Source organism: Scardinius erythrophthalmus (assembly GCF_964197995.2).
Source record: "Scardinius erythrophthalmus genome assembly, chromosome: 11".
Classification (NCBI taxonomy): domain Eukaryota; kingdom Metazoa; phylum Chordata; class Actinopteri; order Cypriniformes; family Leuciscidae; genus Scardinius; species Scardinius erythrophthalmus.
Genome location: NC_138231.1, coordinates 34135840 through 34153593, shown reverse-complemented (window position 1 = coordinate 34153593; position 17754 = coordinate 34135840). Strand labels below are relative to the sequence as shown.

At 36.9% G+C, this 17754-nt stretch overlaps 1 long non-coding RNA gene across 1 annotated transcript; it reads right to left on the bottom strand.

Annotated features, from left to right (window-relative positions):
• Positions 1 to 3655: 3655 nt before the first annotated feature.
• LOC308698738 lies at positions 3656 to 6566 on the bottom strand. Its single transcript, XR_014031103.1, has 4 exons — positions 6501 to 6566; positions 5109 to 5193; positions 4382 to 4438; positions 3656 to 4269 (listed from the first exon to the last, which is right to left on the bottom strand). It is a non-coding gene; the product is annotated as an uncharacterized lncRNA (long non-coding RNA).
• Positions 6567 to 17754: the final 11188 nt, after the last annotated feature.

The following is a 17754-nucleotide window of genomic DNA, read 5'->3' as shown; positions in this document are numbered from 1 at the left end:
CAGAAGAAGTAGGTCATCCGGGTACTTTTTGCCTTCTCTTTTATGAGTACTGTGAATTCGGATATACTTCTTTTGTCACATACTATTTTTCACCTACTATTTAGAAAGCATGTAATTTCGGATGCAGCCATTGTAGAGTCCGACTCGATTCACAGTGCTTCATGGGAGAGGGTGTTGCCTGCAAAGCTCTTTTGGTGTGATTTGCTGACTGCCATTCTCTGATTGGTGTGATTTTCTGTACAGCAATTATTTAAAATAATGTGAAATAATGTGAACAGGTGGCTTCAACAAAAGTATATACCATGAATTGTCCTCAGAGCTCACAACAGGTCTGTCTTTAAAGGCAGGTTATGGTTAAAAATATATATATTTTTTACCTCTGGAACCCGTCTTTTGCAGTATGGCAGTGGACACTCAGTTGCAGCTGGGTTCATTAACCACAGTCTAAGAAGAATAATTAGTGCTTTTGTCACAGCAGTGGTGTGTTAATGACATGCTGGGCCATAGGCCTAGTCACTGCAGAACTGTATGCATGGAGCGGCACTGCTGCCCTAACTATCAACCGCACGTGATGTTGCATTAAGCTTGGCTAAATAAATAAATAAAACATACAAGAGTTGATTAACAGCCCCCTAGAGCCTGGTTACTATCAGGAACAGTCAGCCTTTTCCACAGCTTAATTAACATGCTTTATTGCTAGATCTTCTGTGGTCTAGCCTTCTAGCCTTATACCAATATTGTTTATCAATGGACAATCATTGTCAAGTTTGGTAAAAGTTGTTGTATCCATTAATATTATTATTATTATTGGTTAATGTTAATTTCTAAATATACATTAACATTTCTAGTTGTATAAATTTACATTATAATGTAATATGAAAAGTAGCCTACCTTAATTTATTTTATAAATAACAATAAACATTTTTTTTTATAAATAACAATGATAATACAATTAAATGTTATTTGTAATTGATTATGCTGATTATTATTATTAGTTAATGTTAATTTCTTAATATAATATTTTAACTTTTCAAGTTGTATAAATTAACATTATCTAATGTATTATTTAAAACATTAATTAAATGTAATTATTTGTATAAATTTAAATAAACTGTTGTATAATAATAATTATTATTAATGTTAATTTGTTCATATACATTTTTATTTTAGCATTTAAATGTCTACAACTTAACAAAATGCCTAATGTATTGTGAATACACATGAATTACCCTTAATAATGTTGTATACATAACATGAACCTATTTAACAAATGATGTTCCTTGTTAGACCATGATACCTAATGCATTTACAAATGTTATTTATTTTAAAGTGTTACCTCAAGATTTAATATAGTCCGAAATAACCCAGAATCATGGAAAGTACAGCAGTGCTCAGATATTATGAATCCTGTTCTGGAGGAAAAGAAGCTTTAGGAAGGTGGCAACCTTAGATCATCACATTCATTATCGAAACTGAATGTAAAACACATGCAGTGATCATCTGGGTATTCAGAAACCTCTTTTAATCACTACGGGGCAGAATTCATTATCAGTGTGAAGAAATAATTTCTCACCTCCATTGAACTACCAGTATTCATTTTCACCTCTGGCTCAGAGAGAGGAGGACACCTGCGGTGGCATAAATAAATAAAAATCTTTTAAAAAAAAGTTTTGTTTTTTTTGAGAGATTGATAAATATAGAAAGATATTGAGATTTGTCTTTTTTTGGTCATGTCATGAAGTGTGGTCATGATGTGGTAAAAAATATTGGCTAATACAGTCGAGAATGTTGTGTGATTTTGTCCACAATGGTAATCATTTGCATAGAAAGTTTTTTTTATTTGTTTCCTACACTGTAAAAAATGAGTCGTTGGATCAAAGTAAAAAAATTACGTCAACTTGTTACACGTAATCGGTTTACTTTAGCTCAACTTAAAAAAAATAATTTACACAAATCACATTTCTATAGTCAGTTGAAAGTAAAAATACTATTTCAACCAAAGAGATTTGTTTAATTAGCAATAAATTATAAAATATTACTTGGATTAACTTAATTTTTAAACCTTTTATATATTAATTTTATCATATTTTACTATTATTATCAAAATAAATACAAAACAAAATTACAAACATGAAATATCACCGAATTTTTTCTGAAAAAATAAGCCTTTTACACTCTGGAATCAAACATTTAACTGTTTATTTAGTGCAATCTTCCAACAAACTCACAGAAACCAAAATTTCCACTTGTTCTAAAAACATTTGAGGAAGAATTCATTTGATTTACAAAAGTCAATACTGAAACCGTTTTAGTGCATGACTTAATACATTAAAAAAATACATTCAATAATAAAACTGTCAACAATATCATTTTGTACCAAAAAAAAAAAAGAAATACATCAATAAATGTATACATCAATTCCATTTGCTACAGTAAAATTGTCACTCAACATTTCAGATTATCTTGCATTAAATTTAGGATTGTAACAGAAAACATTGAAAAGCCCTTAATATGGCATTGCTAAATCATCCAGTGTAACATCAATTCATTGAAAAAAAAACATTGAAACAAATCACCATTGAAAGCTCCTTAAAAGACACGACATGCAGGAACATTTAAAGGGTTAGTTCACCAAATTAAAATATTATTGATGAAATCTGAGAGCTGTCTCACTCCTTCATAGGTTGATAGGTAATTTCATTCTGCCGGCCAAGACAAGTTAGTAAAGACATTGTTAAAATAGTCCAAGTGAAGTGGCTCAACCTTTAGTTTATCAAGCGACAAGAATACTTTTTGTGCACAAAAAACAAACAAAAATTACGACTTTATTCAACTATTAATTTTCTTCAGTTTGGGTCTGAGTGAGTTCACGAGAGCGCCATGACACATGAGTGAGAAATGAGAAGATGACACTCCTGATTATTTGATGGGAAAGGGTGAAAGGTAAGCCATTCATTTAGCGGCATTGGCAAGGCACTTATACGTTTTCTCGTTGGTTTCTCACGATTCGTACATCCAGTGAATGCACACTTTAGAACCATTTTAAAGGGATAGTTCACCCAAAAATGAAAATTCTGTCAGTAATTACTCACCCTCATGTTGTTCCAGCCCCGTAAGACTTTCGTTCATCTTCGGAGCACAAATTAAGATATTTTTGATGAAATCTGAGAGCTGGATCACTCCTCCATAGGCTTCTAAGGGACTGAAACTTGCCGGCCCAGAATAGTTATTAAAGACATCGTTAAAATAGTCCAAATGACTACAGTGGCTCAACCATATGTTTATCAAGCGACGAGAATACTTTTTGTGCGCAAAAAACAAACAAAACTAACGACTTTATTCCACTATTCATTATGTTCTCCGTGGGCCTGAGTGTCTTTACTTAGTAAAACTGCGCAGCGCGTCTGTGTTGCACGTCGCACGCATCACACACATGATCAGCGTCGGCCAATAGTGAGCCTATGTGGTGACGTGCAACACAGACGCGCTGCGCAGTTTTACTAAGTAAAGACACTCAGGCCCACGGAGAACATAATGAATAGTGGAATAAAGTCGTTAGTTTTGTTTGTTTTTTGCGCACAAAAAGTATTCTCGTCGCTTGATAAACATATGGTTGAGCCACTGTAGTCATTTGGACTATTTTAACGATGTCTTTAATAACTATTCTGGGCCAGCAAGTTTCAGTCCCTTAAGAAGCCTATGGACGAGTGAGACAGCTCTCAGATTTCATCAAAAATATCTTAATTTTTGCTCCGAAGATGAACGAAAGTCTTACGGGGTTGGAACAACATGAGGGTGAGTAATTACTGACAGAATTTACATTTTTGGGTGAACTAACCCTTTAAATACTACATCGAGACCCATCTGCGACATCTTCTCAGTTCTTGCGCATGTGTCGTGTTACTCTCGTGAACACGTCAAGAAGATGAACGAAAGTCTTACGGGGTTGGAACAACATGAGGGTGAGTAAATATTGACAGAATTTTCATTTTTGGATGAACTAACCCTTTAAAATCCATTTGCATCTTCGCTATGTCCATGACAATTTTTTTTAAATATGCCTCAAAGGTATATTTAAGTACTTCAGGATACCTCAAGTTCTCAGTACGTGATTCCAAACATCATGGCACGAGCAGATGCAACCGAGGACAACTCATGTAAAACCTCAATACCATCAATGACAATGCTGATGTCCAGGGGAGTGCTTAGACCATCACTTTCACAGACCACAAGTCCAAGTTCTCTCTGTGCTTCAACTTTCTGGCCAATCTGAAAGACACACAAGCAAAAAAAAAAAAAAAAGAAACAATTCTTACTCCGAGAGCTAATTCATAAATTCAACTGCTCTTACCAGAGAGACCAAAAGAGACCAATTACTTACCGTTATCTTCTGACTGGACTACAATGACTCCAAACTGTTGTCTTTCAACATCTGTATCTTAAAAAAAAGACAAACACAGCAATCACCAACTTTCATAAAGAAAATTAAAATGCATGGATATGCTTTTGCACCTAAGAGCCAATCATTTTGCAAGTTTATAAATAATACATTAATTAAATAAATTGGTGTAATTTGAAGGTTTATCAATAATTATTTTCAAAGTTGCAAAGATGTCATGTCATACAAATTCCATAAAATAATGTATTTTGTGTAACGTATAATGTAATAGGTCATTGCGTGCATGCATGTTTAAAATTTTATGACGTAATCGGAACCTACTGCAGTGTGTTAAACCGTCAACAACGTAATTGATCAATCAAGAATTTACCATATATTTATTCTTTTAAGTTTATACAGTATGTATATATGAGGCTACTGTCACTTTAAGAATGGCAAATTTTGGCAAATGTTTAACACAACCAAATGTGTTAAAGTGAATGGCAAGGTAGACATTTTCAATTAAAATAAAATATCTGTGACCATTCAAACGCCATATGACACTAAAAAGAACTCAGTTCAGTGCTGTGCAATTTATTGATAAAGTGTACATTCTCTGATCCACTTTGAATTATTTGATAAAACAGTTGCATTAATCAGTTAACTGATCCTTATATGATTATAAATGTATGATAGAAACAAACTTAACATAATTTGTAAGATTACTCACCATATGTAATTTTGTGTCCACCATGAGGTAATCCTGCAGCAAAAGATGATGATGGTCAATAATAATTTTCTCCGTGGTCACGTGGCTTAAACAGAATGCAAACTTGTCATTTGATTTGAAGCATAATCATCATCACACCAACTTAACTGTTGCTTGACTAATTTTAAAGTATTAACCACTCTTACTACTTTATTTTTCTCATTCACCAATGTTTCTACATCAATCAAATGTCAGAAACTTTATGCAATCCACTCAATGAACGAAATGCAGATATATACGCAATGTATACAATCTCTACCGATAGTAACAATAATATATACTATTTTAGGGTTTTTCCTGGATCAAAATGAGTTGAAGGTGGTAAAATCTTGCTTGGAAAATAGGTATCTGAGCTTGGGCTGTCACGATTATTAAATTTGGTGGAGGAGTTGTTTTACTGCGACGCGCTGTTTGAATGCTGAATGGAGAATGATCAGCTGCAGCGGAGGGAAGACGAGTTTGCGTAAACTTTAATTTAACGATGTAAAATTGATTCTGTCCCTCACAACAAGATATGAAATGGCTTTACAACACTTAAATCAGTATATTAGGATGTGTAAAGGATTGCGTAACAAAGATATTTCTAATTATTTAATTATCGCGACAGGCCTAATCTGAGCCTGTCTGAGTTTTGAGGACAGCCGGTGTAGCAGTCGATTCTGTTCCCTATCGGAATTCCTGTTCCCCCTGAACGAGCCGTGTCTGCTGACAGCGCATGCGTCAAAGCCTTAATAAACCTTAATAAATCAAAGCCTTAATAAACATTACATTGAAATCTGTAATAATGTTTTAAATTTGAAAAGAAATAATCTGGATTGAATTGACAGATGGGGGAAAATTCGCTTCTAATAAAAATAAAAACAATAAAAAACGCTTAAATTTCGGGAAAAAATACAATCCTTTTTTAACCTTTTGGCTTCCCGTACATCCAGAGTTGTGCTTCTTGCTCGTATTCAGTTCTGATGGTACGCATGGTAACTCGACAACTACGCATGATTTGTAGTATGATTTGCGTAAAGGGAACAGGAATTCCGATAGGGAACAGAATCGACTGCTACACCGGATCGGGCACGACATTAGACGGAGGCGGTCGCCTTGTAATTCTCGATGCAGGAAAAACCCAAATAAATAATGTAATTAAAAGTCCACAAATTATCTAACTACTTAAGTATTTATTAATGGCTATCCATCGTTACTAGGCCTAACAGTTATAGCTACACTTGAAATATCAGATGACTCTGACCAAAATAAAACAGATATTCAACAAAACACATACATAATGCATTGAATTTTACTTTAATATTATAAAAATGCATATCAACGGCGATAAAACTTATTTTTAGGATTACTCACCAACTGTGGAAATTGCGTATCCTCAACGTCGTCATACAGCAAAACAAGATGGCGGCCGAACAGAAAATTCTCGACCCAAGCTTGATGACGTCAGTAGTCACGTGGTTTGGACGTGGACGTAAAATTGTAATTTGATTTAAAGCAATTAGTTTAAATTATACCCAAAAATTTGTTTTTACTTCAAGACAACTAAACTCAATTACATTAGACCAACGATAAGCCAGAAAAGTGAATTTATTGAGTCAGATCAAGTATAAAAAGTTCTTTAAACTAATGACAAGCCATATGCACTTTTTTCAGTGTATCTCTTTCATATGATTACGCATCAACGTTTAGTGTGAATTGACTAGTCACAGATGGCCTTACAGTCAATTGTTAATCATGTAGGGCACACTCATACACACTAATATGTGTGATGTCTACGCCCTCAAACTGATTCTGACCTGTGATAAAGGTCAGAATTTTTAAATAAATAAAAAACATACAAGAGTTGATTAACAGCCCCTAGAGCCTGGTTACTATCAGGAATAGTCAGCCTTTCCCACACAAGCTTTATTGCTATCTGTTGTGGTCTAGCCTTTTACCAATATGCTTTATCAATGAACAATCATTTTCAAGGTTGGTAACAGTTGTAGTATTTGTTTCCTATCTCTTTCTGTATGCTTGCGCATGAACATTTAGTGTAAATTGATTAGTCACAGATGGTCTTACAGTCAATTGTTAATCAGCATCAGGCACACTCATACACACTGATATATGTGATGTCTACGCCCTCAAACTGATTCTGACCTGTGAGAGAAAAAAAAAAAATCACACAGCTATTTACTTTTCAGCTACAGTCTTTCTTGAAGTGATGTGATAAGTCTGCAACTTTATGAGGGATAAGCGCCATCCATTGGTCACAGTCCCATACTGCCATTTTCACCCCTGAAAACCAGAAGATTGATTGTGTTCAAATCAATTCAGAAGCACTATGCATACAAACACAAACCTACAAGGACATCTTCAGTTAGCCAATGTACATCTGTACTCCTCAATAAAACTCTAAATCAATCTTTAAGCAAACAAACATCACATAGCTGTAAATCCATTAGCAGATCCAGTTGCAGCACAACAATTCCTCGGTTGAGGCAGCCACACTTGCGAGGCCTTGAGAAAAAAGTTCCAGAGTCAAGGCCCATTATCCGAAGCCAGGGGTGTTTTGTCATGCAGCGCTTTTGATTCTGCAGCCCTCCCATGGGTGCCAGCGGTACGCCAGTGACCGGACGGCTGTAAATAAAGCCAGAGAGTTTTGGGTAACTCCCTCGAGGCTCCCTCTTTTCCTGTGCCACCCGCTTCAGAAGGGCAATATTATTCTGTCCCCAGGTCTGAAGAATGATTCCATTGTACTGGAGGCAGAATGCGGCCTTCCTCTGAGCCCACTTTACTGCCGCCGTTCTTTATTTAAACAGCACGGCCTTTATCTGCCCTCCACTGTACATGCTCCTGCTGTCACTCGCAGGGCTCGGCCGGCTTTGGTAGATAGGCCTTGATAAGGGTGGCGCTCTATGCAAACATGTCCCAGCATGGGGACTGGGTGACCAGCAGGAAGCATCAACAAAGAACGGGGTATTAAAAGCTCTCGACAAGTTTGATTGTTTCCCATCGTGATAATCGTAATTGTACGGTGCTTTAAAACGGCTGCCATCCTGTGCGTGCCTTTCATTGTTGCATTGTTCGGCTTTAAAGACCACCAGGGAATATTAATGAAGAACTTATTAATAATAATTAAGCATTATGCATCCATTCTGTTGAACAGTGGGTAAAAAGTGCAATGCTTAAGTATTTGAAAGCTATACGGCAAAGTTTGTCGGCCATGGATGGTGCACGCCAATAATGTGTTCCTGAATGCAGATGCATTTGTGCCTTGGGGTTGCATTTGGATCTTTTGTTCACTGTTAGATAGTTTCCTGTATATCACCACACCTGTGTGTGCCCAGAAATCAGTGGAGGGTCAGACCGCCTGCCCATACATGTTAGCATTTTTCTCTCAATCAGGCAATGGCTTTGGTAATCCGAAAAAAAAAAAAAAGACTTTGAAAAAGAAGGGATCGGCCCAAATCAAAATACACTCCTGTTTTTGGTTTCTATGGAGCATGTGTGCTTGTTTCACTTGTGTGCCTATTTAAAATCTCAGATCCTGATCATTAGATTTAAATAAAATAAAAGAACATAGTGTTGCACATCAACAAGGACATTTGGCCAGTTGCTGTGGCCTATTGACACAAATCTGTCAGCATTTCTAGGTTCTCACAGGTCTAATCTGTCCTAGTTTAATCCCCCTCACATTGTTTTAAACCTGTATGAATTTCTTTCTTCTAGATATTTTGAAGAATGTTTCAGCTGTTATTGTCCATACAATGAAAGTCAATGGGGTCCAAAATGTTTAAGCTCAAAAAGGACAAAGTTAGAGGGAAATTAAATCTATATAAAACTCTATTGTAATTTTCCAAAGTGGCACAATCACCTAGTATGATGAAAATTAAAATTTAAGCCTTAATTAAGATTAACATTCATTTCAGGCTACATTTATACTACCATTCAAAAGTTTGGGGTCAGTGAGTTTTTTTTAAAGATATTAATACTTTTATTCACCAAGGCCCCATTGAATTTTCTATTCATCAACACAACTTTTTTTCCACATTGATAATAATAAGAAATAATTAATGAGCTGCAAACCAGCATATTCTGAAGGATCATGTGACACTAAAGACTGGAGTAATGCTGCTAAAAAATCAGCTTTGCCATCACAGGAATACATTACATTTTAAAATAGGAAGCAGTTCTTTTAAAATGTATTGACATTTCACAATATTTCTGTTTTACTGTATTTTTTGATCAAATAAATGCAGGCTTGGTGAGCAGAAGGGACTTAAAAATGTAAAAAAAAATTTTTTTTCAAAATATCTTCTTTTTTTGTTTTGCACAATACATAAAGTATAATACAGGTTTGTAAAATGTACATTTTGGAGTGAACTATTCCTTTAAGAGGAAACTAATGCCAGTCCCATATACCAGTCGAAACCAGCATTTGAAGTAGAGTCGGTTTCCTCCCAGGGGAGCTTTGATTCCACCGATTCTGCCGACTGACATTGAAGTGGTATAGCCTATATATAGTTCATTTCACCGATTTCTTTTCTTCCCCCTTTATGTTTAATTGCTTCCCTTGATGACAACAATCTCTTATATCGCCGCATTGTACTTTAGGAAGATAGTGTTATAGCAGATATCATATTTCTGCTCAGCCTTAGCTCAATTATAACATCCTCCTACTCTCTCTAGGATCTACTGGCTTTACTGGAAATGGTGTTTGGCTTTACTATCAGTCCCACCAACCATGACAGTCTGAGGGCAGGTGTATGATAAACGAGACTTAAGTACATATGACAGGACTTGTTTAGGCTTTGCCCGAGCAGTCCAGAGGAAGCCTGGCTATATTGAATAATGATTATGCAGAGAATGGAGACATGTACAGTCGGCGTTATGAGGCTACAGAACATATGAATAGAGAGGAATGTGCCTTCTGAGTGCCATTGTTTGGGGGTGCACTGGAGGTGGTGCGCAGCTGGTTTATCCATGAGGAGAAGAGCAAGCGTAGGCGGCTAATGGGATGTGTTCCCTCATGTCAGTCCTGCTGCTGCAAGAGAAGGAGGGAGGGTGGCAGGCAGTTTGCTGTGGAGCGGAACTCTTTTTCAGGAGGGATTAGCTTAAGGGAGCAAACAGGCCTATATGGGCTACTGTGGCACGTTCCGAGAACTATTATTATTAGCTCACCTAGGTACAGCAATGGAAACGTGGAATAATCATTAACAAACCCATGCGTCAATCACAACAATGCATAGAAGGCGGAAAAAGGTAGAAGGCTGCTCATGGAGGTTATTTGAGGTGCCTTATAAAAAATCCCACTTATATTTATACTTATATATTTTATATGTATACTTATTCATGCCAAAAAAAGACCCCCACATAGCATAAACAGCTAATATATTTTAAAACCTATGTATACTGTGTATGAAAAAACAGTATGTGTGCTAATGTAAAGAATTTTGTCATTGTATACATTTTCTGGAAAATAATTTAAAATAATTACTAACAATTTATATAGTGTGTTTCCCAATTCCCCAAATATTGGTTCAAAACAACTATTTTTTCTCTGAAATTTTCTCCTGATCCCAGTCTGAAAATCCTGCATATGTTTTGAGTAAAATGTTTACTGAACATGTTTTAATTACTAAATTAAATGAATATGTTTTGTGATAAGAATTTTGAGGGTGGCACATATATTTACACCAGATTTACATTATGCTTGACAAATAGTCAGTTTAATGAACAAAGATTCAGCTCTCAACTCATAGAGGGGTTTGAACAAGTGAAACTGTCCAAAAAGCTCTTTTTAACACAACAAAACAGGGGTCCAAAAATTATATATATATGTTACCGGCAAAGTGTGTAATCCGGCATTCTATAGAATGCCTATGTAATGTATAGAATTAAGTAATGTATTTTTGCCAAAAACCATCAGGCATTCTATACATTGCCTAGGCATTCTATACAATACCGGGATTTCACACTTTGCTGGTAACATATGTTTATATATATATATATATATATATATATATATATGGAAAAACATGGAAAAAAATCTATACCATAAGACCATACCTTATTATTTTGTGGTGGGGGATTATATTTACTGATTATATAAGGGAAGATTGGGTGGGATGACCCATATACTTTAACAGATGCATTGTGACAAATATACAGTGGATATGGGTTTAGCCTTAGCATCAACTAATATATTATTTTACATAAATGCATTTAGCTGCTTTGAAACAATGTGTATTGTGAAAAGCACTAAAATTAAATTGACTTGACTTGGTTGGCTTTTATTCAAAGTGACTTACATTGCATTGAAAGTATATCTTTTATCAGTTCATGCATTGCCAATATAAACAGAAACATACTGATTTTGTTGTTATCGCACAATACTGAAAATTGTGTATATAATTTGACCTTGATGTGAGTTTGGATAAGGTTGAGAAGATGGTCTCCTATAAATCTTTGCAATGGCGTAATACCATCTTGTCAGTTTTATGGTTCTCGGTAAAACCCACAAATGATATACAGTATATATGCTGGAACACCTGCAAAGGTGACGGGTTCAGAATTTAGACAAAATAACAGTGAGAGGAGAAAGCAATAAAAGAATATACTGTATGACTAGTTTTAAAATAATTTAGTGTGTACCTTAATAACTGTCAACACAGGCAACAATTGGAGAGATCTCGGCTATATATTACCCAGCTCAACCCACAGCTTTGGTGAAGATCGAGGTGTTGGGTCAGTGTTTTAAGAGCACATATAAGCTATATTTGAATTTATACTAAAAGGATAGATCCTAGGTGAACGCTGGTCCTGCTCTACTTCATTTGCTGAAGCTGAAAATAAAAGATGGTTAGAATTTCTTTTGTTTGGCGACAGCACCATCTGGCTGTTCGTGCTTATATTCAAGAATGGCCAGGGTTTACAGCTTTTCACAATTGCTAAAACACTCAACTCCATTCTCTGAACCAAATTCTATACTGATTTGTTGAATAAATAACTCTTTCTGTAAAACATTAAACAAGTTCAGGTAGCTAGACACCATTTGCAAATCTTATGCACTATTTGTGCAAAACTCTAAACACATTCTCACTCACTAAATTCTTTTACACACAATGGCTCAAAATTGTTGTTTCTAATGATTTGATCATACCAACTGTACAAAATATGAGCCTGCAGCTCAGAGTGCACAGGTGCACTGAATGTTGATACCAACAATGGATGGAAACGATCTGAGAGGTGGAGGAGGAAGAGGATGAGGTCAAGGAAGAGCAAGGTGTGGAGAGTGTTGTCAAAAACGCTGGATCCGGCACACCAGAGGGGTTTTCCCTTTGACTGTGATGTGGATGTCCTCAGGCCGGACCCAACATGAAGACGTGATGATGAGGCACAATCAGTCTCTCATTGACATTGATTTTGCAGATGCACAGCTTTTTTTGAGAGTACTGTAATGTGCTTTTCATTTAGAGTTTTCTTTTTGCAGTCGGACTACTGCATTTTTACAGCATGCAAGTGCTGAATATACAGACATTCAATACTATATAATATATGGTAATATATTGAAACAATGTGTATATTGGTAAAAAAATATATTGGTACAGTATATGGTAAACAATATTTTCACCTTACTAAACTGATTACTATACTTTTTATGTAATTGCAAAATTTGTTTACTGTATACACATTTTTTCCTAACCTCATGCTCTGGATGCTGTTCTCAGTGTCTAATGAATGATCTGTAGTGTTTATACAGTACAGTATATTGACTGATGTGTGTATGATCTAAAAGCATTGTCTGATTTTGAGAACTGGTGAAATAGTTTTTGAGGCATTTGATTTTGCCAGAAAGAGTCAGGAGTTTTGTGACTGTAGTTTGAAGATTTGGTTTTGTATTTCCTGTTGTGAGAAATGAACGAGGGCATTTCTGTAATGCAATGCATGAGACAGACCTATCAAATTGCTTTAAGTGCACATTTAGACACTCAGTCATGAAAACCCACAAAAACCTGTAAGACATTCTCTTACAATTAGACATTTGAAAAACAGTGAGCAGTGCTTGCCCATGCAGAAGTCAGTTGCTGCCTGAGTGTGTTTGCGATTTTGGTTTCACGAGTTCACACTCACATCAATTAAACAGAGTAAAGATTATGCGTATTTGGAGTGCTGTCCAGGGGGAGGGCTCCGAGCTCTGAATTTTTGCCCGAACCGAGTACTCCCACCCCCATTGTTGTAAGAGTAGTTAGGACTAGAAGTGAGGAGATGGGGTGGTGGAGGGATGCTGTTAAACTGTCAACGTTCGGAGACAACTTTGCTGTTGGTATATATACACCTCTTAACCCGTTGATTGGGTTGATTAACAGAGTGTGCGCCACTCGTGTCCATTAGGTTTGATTATCTGAATGTGCTGCTCCTGAACTTTGTTAATAAACCAATTTAATTTAGTGGTTTTTTTTTTTGTGGTGACTTGAGTTATAGGGCCCACCTCAATAAGGATTCAGTTTCTTAATTATTAAATGAATTAATAAATGCGAAATACTTAACAATAGTAATGAAGTACAATTATTCTTCATGATGTTGACATGATAGAGTCAGGTGCTTGTTTGTTGCAGGACCTCAAGCATATGAGAGCATTTCAATGGTATTCCTTGGCTGAACCACTCACTGTTGAATACAGGCAGTATTAAAGGTCCCATTCCATGGATAATTTTATTATTTTATAATGTTTCCTGGGGTGCCCTTATAATGTTAGTATGTTTTTTAGATCAAATTTTTTATAATTTAGAAATAAAAGGCATATTTCCTAGCCTGATTTCATCACCTGATTTGAACGCTCTGTTTGAAGGGGCGTGTCTGCTGTGAGACTTCAGTGTAAACGCCCTCTGCTGTGATTGGCTGATATGCTTGCATATGAAATATCTAGCATTACATGTGGAACTATCTGGAAAACTTTTACTATTACAGCTATTATACGTTTTTACTATTACAGCTATCGGGATTAACGAATCGTGAGAAGTTTTTTAAGTATTTAGATCTATTTCAATCACATAAAAGGTTGCAGTGATGAGCATTGAGCAGATGACAGTCTGTTGATCGCGTGAAAAAAGATCTTATCATTGCAACGCAGTTTCTGCACTCACTAATGATTTCACCAATGCAAACATGAGGTATTAAATACAGTAAGAGATTCGTTGTGCAGTGTAACAGCGTCATTGATTTCATAACGAGTTTTGGAAAGTGTCCAGATAAACTCGTGCTGTGTGATTGACAGCTTGGGCGATTGGAGAGGGGTTGTTCTGTGATCGCTTTCTGTATATTAATCACATTTTAAGTAAGATTATTTTCATCCTACTAAGAGAAACGATGTGAAGTTGATCGCTACTTCCATAGTAAATCACTACTTACCGCTTGCTGGAATATAGTTGAAATTGCCCCCTTCATCAGTATGAAACGCTGAGAGAAGCCTGCTTAATATTTATCCCAGGATAGAAATACAGTCCGTGGTGAAATGGACAGAGCAAACTAACAACTTAGAATTAAACTTTTGCGGTATCCGATTATAGATAAACATCAACCACGTCTGTTGACATTTCGCCATCAATACGCCTGTATTCCTGTGGGCGGAAGTTAGTCAAAACACGGTTTTAATGACGTCATTAAAGAAGGAAGTAGAGGGATGTAGTCCAATCCAGACGTTTTTTGTAGGCGACTTCTGTTAAAGGGAAACTAAACCCCTGGTCAGAGCCTGACTCCACCCACTGGCAATATTTAAAAAATGCTGGAAAAGTAGGCAGAGCCCAGTGGAGAGGGGGCGTGCATCTGACACGTATCTCTGTGCAGGCAAGGGCGTGGTTAGTTGGTACCCTCTGACGTCAGAGTGTACCACAACTTCCAATAGGAAAATTCAACTGCCATAGCCACTGTTTAACCTGAAGAGGGCAGCACTCAGACGTTTCTACACCATATTTAGTAAAATTAAAATACTTTAAACACAAATGTCAAAAACAATACTTGAATCAATGAACAGCACTATTAAAGCCCCATTCTTACAGATCATTAACTAAAAAAAGTTGGTTTAGGGTTTAGTTACCCTTTAAATAAAATATCTCGCTTGGCATTGAACTTTATAATTTTACAGATATTATTTATACTCTAACAACAACATTACACACTAACTAAAGTTTGAAACATGGGATCACGAAGAACGGGACATTTAAAGAGATATTGATGGACGGCTGATGCTCTCACGCTTCTTTTATGACATCAATAATGTCTACTGAGTAGCAACACATGAATGCAGTAGATGCCTGAGGCTCTTCTATATACCAAGTAATACATGAAATCATGGGAACCCAGTCACACCCATCTCCATTTTTTCCCAGCATCCCCTTGAGAGTGGTACAAAGAAGTGTGCAGACAATTCATAAACAAAGACCATTTTGAGCCAGTTCATTAAAACGAAGATTGATTAAAATCAAGACATTTTTTGAAATTGATATCGTCAACCCAGCCCTAGACACATATGACATGTTCATACCAAGACCCACTTGCAACACATTACATTTAAAGAAATTGTATAGAGTAAAATAAAGAGCAAATGCTGAAGGATGATAAATGTTTTCTCTCTCTTCATGCTGCACTTCTGCTTCCCACGACTGAATATTTTTTCACAAGCTGAGGGAATCTGGCTGTACTGTGACAGATTTTTCTGAGTTTTGTTTTTGAGGGGAAATCTGCTGAAAGGATTTTAACATGTGTAGTAATATGTTCAAATGTGTAAAACAGCACAACACTGTTACTGGTAATTCAAAGCATTATTAAATTGCCAAAATATTTCATAAACAATTAGACATGGGACCAGGAATTTGTATACATTTTTATGATTAACAGGCGTTCCAATTCTGTGGAAATCTGCAGAGCTTTCTGAGCCTTAGCAGGTGCAGATTTCATGTGGGCCTAAAGGATATGCCTGACTGGCTGGTACCTTGTCACATTTCTGGAATATGGAAGCACCAAATAACAAGGAGAATGGTTTTATTATTTAAATTTTTTGGTCTGATACCATCTTCCAGACCTGCATCCACACAGGAGCACTATGCCTGAGCATGTGCACTTACACCGTGCCATGGCTCTGAACGGCAAGTCTTTCATTGACAACAACCTTTTTTTTTTTAGAAAGACAGAGACTGTCAGGACCAGCAGGCTCAGTGTTAGACATCCTATCCACAAATCAGTCACAGACCTGAGAAAAAAACGGGACACCCACACTTTGTTGTAATTTTACCCAACCTCCATCTGCATTCATTTGAAGTGTCATGGGTGAAATAATACACCAGCCTCAACTTCTTTGTGATCCACTGATTCTCTTTCTTTCTCTCACACTCTTTTTGTGTAGACACAAAGAACTGAAAGGGGAAAGACTGTCTTTCTTTGTGATGCTACTTTGAGAAGGAGGGTATTGTTGTGATTGTAGAGATAACAGAAAGAAGTGTAGCTGGATACTACACTTATGCATTCACTTCTTTAAAAATGAATGCCAACAAGTAATCAAAGAGCAAAGAGCACAGCAGGATGATAAAGTCAGTATTCCCTTGACAAAAGTGTTCTCTTGTTCTCTTGGTCTACCTAGCATGCATGAGCCTATGAAAGCCCAGCAGGCACCGGACGTCAATATGACGTCATATTGACGTCAACATCCAAGTCAGAGATTGTTGCCCTTGAGCAAGGAACCAAACCCCCAATCGCTCCCCAGGCGCCACAGCAAAAATGGCTTCCCACTGCTCCGGGTGTGTTCATAGTGTGTGTATTCAAAACTTACTGCTGTGTGTGTGCACTTGGAAGGGTGAATTGCAGAGAACAAATTTCAAGTATGGGATGGACACCATACTCGGCTTCACGTCACGTCACTTTATATGAACACAGAGTACTCTCAGCTTGTATCCAAATGTCTCATACGTAAACACAGTTGTACCAATTTTGTATCTATAAAAATGCCAGTTTGTACACCAAAATAAAACCAACCAGCTAATATTTTTGTTTATTGCAGTGGTTTACACTGTTTTTCTATCACAAGTGGGTGAAATGTCTTACAACTGTACTTGATGAGATCGTTAAATTTACTCAAGATATCATACTCATAGGATGAAAATTCTGTTATCTTTTACTCACCCTCATGTCTTTTCATGACACACCGACAAGAACACCGGCAAGGACAAAGACACACCGGCACGGACAGCGTAACGTTCACCAGCATGTTCGCACCGACACGGGCACAACGACACAGGACACACCGGCACGGGCACACCGGCATGGGTACACCGACACAAACACCGGCACGGGCACGGACACCAGGACAGACACGGGCACACCGACACAGACACTGGCACGGACACCAACACGACATGGACAGGCACACCGGCATGGACAAATTGGCACGGACACACTGGCACGGCACGGACACACTGACACGGACACACAGGCACCGGTACGAACACACCGACACGGACACCAGCACATACACACTGGCATGGACACAGGCACGGGAGCACTGGCACACCGTGAAATTTTTTCACGAGAATCACGATTCTTTTGCATGTTGGTTTTACTATTTTGCAAG